Source organism: Tachypleus tridentatus, chromosome 2 (genome assembly GCF_004210375.1).
Source record: "Tachypleus tridentatus isolate NWPU-2018 chromosome 2, ASM421037v1, whole genome shotgun sequence".
Classification (NCBI taxonomy): domain Eukaryota; kingdom Metazoa; phylum Arthropoda; class Merostomata; order Xiphosura; family Limulidae; genus Tachypleus; species Tachypleus tridentatus.
Genome location: NC_134826.1, coordinates 131,553,013 through 131,559,012, shown reverse-complemented (window position 1 = coordinate 131,559,012; position 6,000 = coordinate 131,553,013). Strand labels below are relative to the sequence as shown.

General features: G+C 32.1%; 1 protein-coding gene across 18 annotated transcripts in view; it reads left to right on the top strand.

The window, feature by feature from the left end:
• Positions 1-1,631: 1,631 nt before the first annotated feature.
• Positions 1,632-6,000, top strand: part of LOC143245119 (uncharacterized) — a 40,614-nt gene continuing 36,245 nt past the window's right edge. For 3 of the 18 annotated variants that reach the window (XM_076491030.1, XM_076491019.1, XM_076491023.1), the window contains exon 1: positions 2,459-2,662. The gene's annotated coding sequence lies outside the window, so the exon portion shown is untranslated. Of the gene's footprint in view, positions 1,830-2,399; positions 2,663-3,081; positions 3,104-3,899; positions 3,969-6,000 lie in introns of those variants that run through there. The other 15 variants (XM_076491020.1, XM_076491021.1, XM_076491032.1 and 12 more) reach the window with 13 other exon arrangements.

Below are 6,000 nucleotides of genomic sequence, written 5' to 3'. Positions count from 1 at the left end.
TTAACTTTACATCGCTCTTAACACAGAAACAAATTAAGGTTAATGGATGTTCTGGTTTTGGCTCTGTTAGAACTCTTCATTCATCTCTACGGTCCCTAAGAGGTATTTCTTATTGACCATTACAAATTATGTTGTCTTTAATGCTTCACAATGTTTTGGTGTTTCTCATGTACTCCTTCTCTCTATGGTTAAGTAGAATGCTATCAACGCATAAGGAAGATTCCTGGTGTCGCTTAAGAAAAGGTTTGGTTTGCTTTGAATTTCGCGCAAGGCTACACGAGGGCTATCTGCACTATCGTCCCTAAATTAGCAGTGAAAGACTAGAGTAAAGGCAGTTAATCAACACCACTCACTGCTTACTGTTAAGCTACTCTTTCGCTAACGAATAGTAGGATTGACTGTAACATTATAGCGCCCACATGGCTAAAAGGCGAGCATTATTGATAGAAGGAGGATTCGGGTCCGAGACTCTAAGATTGTGAGTTGAGCCCCGAAATCGCTAGGCCATGCCGGGCTACATAAGAAAATATTTTACATTTGCTACTGCAAGTTGATAATACTGATATTCTTCGTGTAGAGAAAGAAACACCTTTTCAGAGTGATTTGCGAAAATATATAAATATTATTTCGACTAGTGAGCAAAAACTGCCGTTCTTTGACTTTGAATTCACAAAGCAATTGAGCCAATCTAACAACTTGATGTTGAATGGTATATTTAATTGGTCTTGGTGGAAATGAAAAATAATTATCTGACTTAAAATGTGGCTTTATTTAAATATTTGAACTTTTTCTGTTTGTTTGAAGTTCAGCACAAACTAAACAATGGACTATTTATGCTCTGCCCACCACGAGCATCAAAACCTGGTTTTTAGCTGGCTTTGTAAGCCTGCAGTCATACTGCTGTGCCATTTCTGGCTTGAAATCTGTCATTTCTGCAAGTTTCTTATGTACATGTACATTTGTGTGAATTTCTGGCATCTTGCAAAGTCTAGAAACGTTGAATGGTCACCAGAAAGATTTGGCTCTGGGTGGTGATGACTAGCTGCCATCCCTTTAGTCTTACACTATTAAATTAGGGAAGGTTAGCGCATATAGCTCTCGTGTAGCTTTGCACGAAATAATAAAAAAATAGATTGGAGATTTAAATGGTCCAAGATGGACTAATGTAATGAAAACATAAAGACATATAGATCAACTTTTGGAAACAGTACTATACAGACAGATACCTGCAGCAAGTCGTATTCCAATAACGATAATCAGAGTGCAGCATTTTGTAAGAGGTGAGGATTCAATAATAAACGATGTTCACTTTTCCCAGGCAACATTATGTAACATAACCAAGAAAGATCCCCGTTTATAGAAACAAAGTAAGTTATGTTATTTCCACAACTTTTCAATTAAGCTGTCACGTACCTCAACCAGCTGAAAATTAATCGAGTATCTATGCTATTCCATTCTAAGGCATGCATGTAAAATTGCTATATGTATTGCCGATAGGTTTCTCTGCTATCGAACTGTTAAAACCTTCGTTATATGCTATATGGAGAGTATTATCAGAGAAAACGTTTTTTGAACACGATACTCTTACGACAGAGTCTTGTGCAATGGAGTGTGCGCGTGTTTTTCTTATAGTAAAGCTACACTGGGCTATATGCTGAGTTCACCAAGGGGGATCGAACCTCTGATTTTATCGTTTTAAATGCGTAGACGTATCACTGTACCAGCGGGGTACATTGTGCAATGGAACTAGCCAACACGTGTATAATCAGGATACGGTTGTCAAACAGAGTATGACCGGACGTGCCAACATGGACGGTAACGACAGAATGGTGAGGCTTCAAAATCGCTTTATTGTAATATACTTAACTTCTGCATATATCATTTAGTGGAAATGAAAGAAAAGATATGTGTTCGTTGTAAACAATGCTAGTGGTTAGTGTGATAAAATCAACTATGATGAAATTATTAGTACAAAGAATAAAAAAGACCTAGAAACTTGATCATTACTATTCGCTTTGTCAACAGTGAAAGAAGAATAGTGAACTATTGAAAAGCACTCGAGTTTTTGGGTTATTTTATGTCTAATTAATATAAATATTATTATTTCTGTGCTTGGCGGAAAATTGATATTTTACAAGTGATGATGTCAGAACCGATACTATTTTATTCACCTAAATACCACTTCCTACAATAAAAAATTTAAAAGTAATTTTTAAAGTTAATTATAATGGAACAACGTACTCGTGATTTATTTGTATCGTTACTAAAACTGTAAACAATTGGTCATTTTGATGCGAAAGCAAATTATTTGTCATTTTAATTATATTAATCCCACGGTTCACCCAGAAAAGACGAATGTACAGTAGCAAGTTACATTATTTGATTTTACGTCATTAACCTAATCCTATTCAACGTGTCGTGCAAGTCAATGATTTCATTGAAATGATTCATCATAATGCGACTGCGATGACAGCGACATTAGGTGTAAGATGCAGTTTAGGCTACGTAGAAAAATATGGTAGTTAGGTCAGTTTGTTAAGAATTATACTGTTTATCCTTTTATGTCTAGGTCCTAGGTTCCTGTAATTTGGGGATCAGAATACGTTGTTTTACGATATACATTTTGAATACTAGTGTTTTCTGGAAAACAATAAAGGCACAGGTAGGATAAAGATTAATGTTGAAATCGAGTGACTACAGTCATTTAATTAAAAAAAAAAAAGGACTGCAGTAAAAGAGGCGAAAGGTTATCAACCCAAAAAAGCTATTTTGGTCGTGACTTACGATTATAGTTTTTAAAAAGATGTTAGACATATTAAAAATGAAATGTTAAAATTTTAGTTTTTAGTACTGTTAGTGTATATTGAAGCTAATACTTGGGCAAATAAAGATTTTTCTAACACTGTTACTGCTTTTTAAAATACGTGTAGCAATGGTAGATTTTCTGTTGTAGGAGTACGACTGACTACTTGGTATAGAGAGAACTCAAAAGGCCTCGTTATTAAAACTGTATACTGTGACCATACTGGTGAACAACTGCTTGTGTTACTATTGGCTCAACCTCTGTCCTAATTTTGAACAGTTTAGGTAGTAGGCTTTCATGGTATGGAAAACATAACTGTATTTAATGGGATTGTGATTTTCAGATGAAGTTTACAAATTCTATATTGCTCTTTTTTTATTAAAACAGATACAGTATTTATTAGCTGTTTTAATTAGATATCTTAACATTTGTATTTTTTGAGTTTTCATTTACACTTTTATATGATACTTTAAAATAAGTTTGTGGAGTTTTTGCTTTCAATTTTGTAAGGGTAATAAGTATACTAATATTTCATATTTTTTACATACTAATTTCAAATGGGAGTAATATCAAATAAAAAAAAAAACATCTCACATTTCATCAAATATTGACAGAAAAAAAAAAGATGACTCAAATTGTAAGCCCCAAATTTCTGTTCCCAGGTGGGACAGCTGTAATTTCAAGGATTTGCATTACTAAAATCAGGAATTCAATTACTTTCAGTGGACACAGCAGATAGCCTTAAATGGTTTTGCTGTAACAACACACACAAACACCAATTTGTTCTTTTTAAAGTATGTTTTTATCTATTGTCATAAAAGAAACCAAAATATTAAAATTTAGAAAGTTTTAAGCTTATTAGCTAAGATAATGAAAATAATGATACACGTGTCTATATGGATAGGGTTTATTAATTAATTAATGCAAATATTGATTATTCTCTGTAACTATGTGATACAAGTTTGAATTTAAATAACAAGAACATGGGAATATAATCTTTAGTGCTAAGGCTTGTCCTTTATCCAATTACAATTCCCATATATGAGAAGGCCTGTCTTGTATTTTGTAACCGTGTTTGATATAATTAACATTTCAGGTATGTGAATGGGAAATTCTTCAAAAGTGAAATTTTGTATCACCTGGTTGATGTGGATTTACATATAAGGTATTCTGTTGTTGTTTTCCATTATTATATGTACTACTGATTACCTTGGCAATCACCAGCTGACTTTCTGTTGAGCCTTTGTATTTAGAACTAAACTAAATCTCCTAAGCTAATCAAATCTCATGAAATGTTGTAGGGTTTACATTCAGATATATTTTTAACAACAAAGGTATGCAACTGATGAAATAGTAAATTCTAACCTTTATAAATAGACATGTAAAAACAATATATTTAATTAATGGTCAAGTGGAGTTTTAGATGGATACATAGTTTACTGTGATTAAAAAAAAAAACATGATCATGTCAAAATGCAGATGAGTGAATAGAAGAGGAATCTATTTAGGGTCCAAACAGCAAATCAAAGAGAAGAGTTGTTTTTGTGGTGAAATAATTTGTAGTACATGTGTAGCAATCAGTGGTGAAACGAAAACATTGAATGAAATAGTAAAACATCTGAGCACTACACTTTACAATTGTTGTTTGTTGTTTTTCTCTAGTTAAGGACAAAGTTTCACAAAGGGTATCAAAACCTGGTTTCTAGCATTGTAAGTACACTGCTGTGACACTGGAGGGGGTATGCTTCACAGTTACCGAAGCAATCCATAGTTTAATATGAGACTAATAATGTAGGGTTTTAAAAATATAACCCTGCAACCTGAACTTGGGTGGAGATTCCTGTAATCCCTACCATTCACCATGGTTATATCTGTGAAGGGCTAGGGTATGTTTTTAAGCCACATAATAAGTACTAAGTTTTATTTTGAAAAATGGCTTTAGTCTAATTGTTAGAACCATCTATTTAATGGAACATGTAGGATTACAGCGTTTAATTTCAAAATAAAATTACCACTTGTTTTATGGTGTAATATTACATTCTAGCTCTTCACACAAGCATAAAGTTTGGTACTTTTTTTTTGCTTACATTTGGATGCTTTTTTGTAATTACGAAGGGTACAAAACAATTCTTATAAGGAATGAACAGAAACTGACAAGTAAGTTATATGCAGAGGCATTGGCCTTTGTATTATTTGCAAGTTATAGGATTTATAAAGTAGATTAGGTAAGTTTAAAAAACACACACCTTTTTAGTGTTAATGATATGTGCAAATAAGCCTCAAGTAAAAGTACATGGTCATCTACTGTCAAAACAAAGCACTTTTGTAAATTGTTGATATATTTTGATAATTTAAAAGCTGTGAAAAAGTGGACTGAAGCTTCAAGTAAACAGCTTCTCAATATACTTTAGTTCATTACAATATTTAGCCCAGGATTTTCTTAAAAGCAAGGTATAGGTATGATTACTTAATTAAAAAATTCTTAATCTTCAAACAATATTAGTGTTATTATAACTATGGTATAGCTTGTTTTAAGCTATATTTTTAATGTTTTAATTCGGGTTGATTGCTGGAGACTTTTAAATAAAGTAAGTTTACAAAGTAGCTAGAAAGTTCATAATGTCAGGAATCTCGTAACTGGTATCTATATGTAGGTAAATTAGCTGAAAATACAAGCAAGCAGTTAATTCAGTTGAAGGTTGAATAAGGTATTAAAGGTAAATAAATGGGTAGTTATTGACAGAGAAAAGACTAATTAAAATTATTCAGTAAGAACTAATTCTTATGTAAGCTAATTAAGCTATTTAATATTTGATATGAATAAAAGTTTTTAAAACATTTACTGTATTAGCCTTACAGTAGTTTTAAGAGTTTAGTGTTATATTTGTGAATTTAGGCTTACAACTAGCTTCAGTGTAAACCTAGCCTTTAGCAAACCCTAAAGAAGAAATAAACCAATTCATTATAATTAGATAATGAACAGATTACCAACACTTGTTATTTTGGTTAAAATAAAATAGAACTTTGACTTTTATTTCAAATTGAAAGTGACAGTTACTTGGGTAAAAATGAAAGAAACTTGATAGATGTAATAAAAACAATGTAAAGAGGAATAAACACAAAGAACAAGACAGAGTGAATAAAAGATTAAAGGATGAGAGGGAAGAACTTGATATAAAAGACACTTAATATTTGAA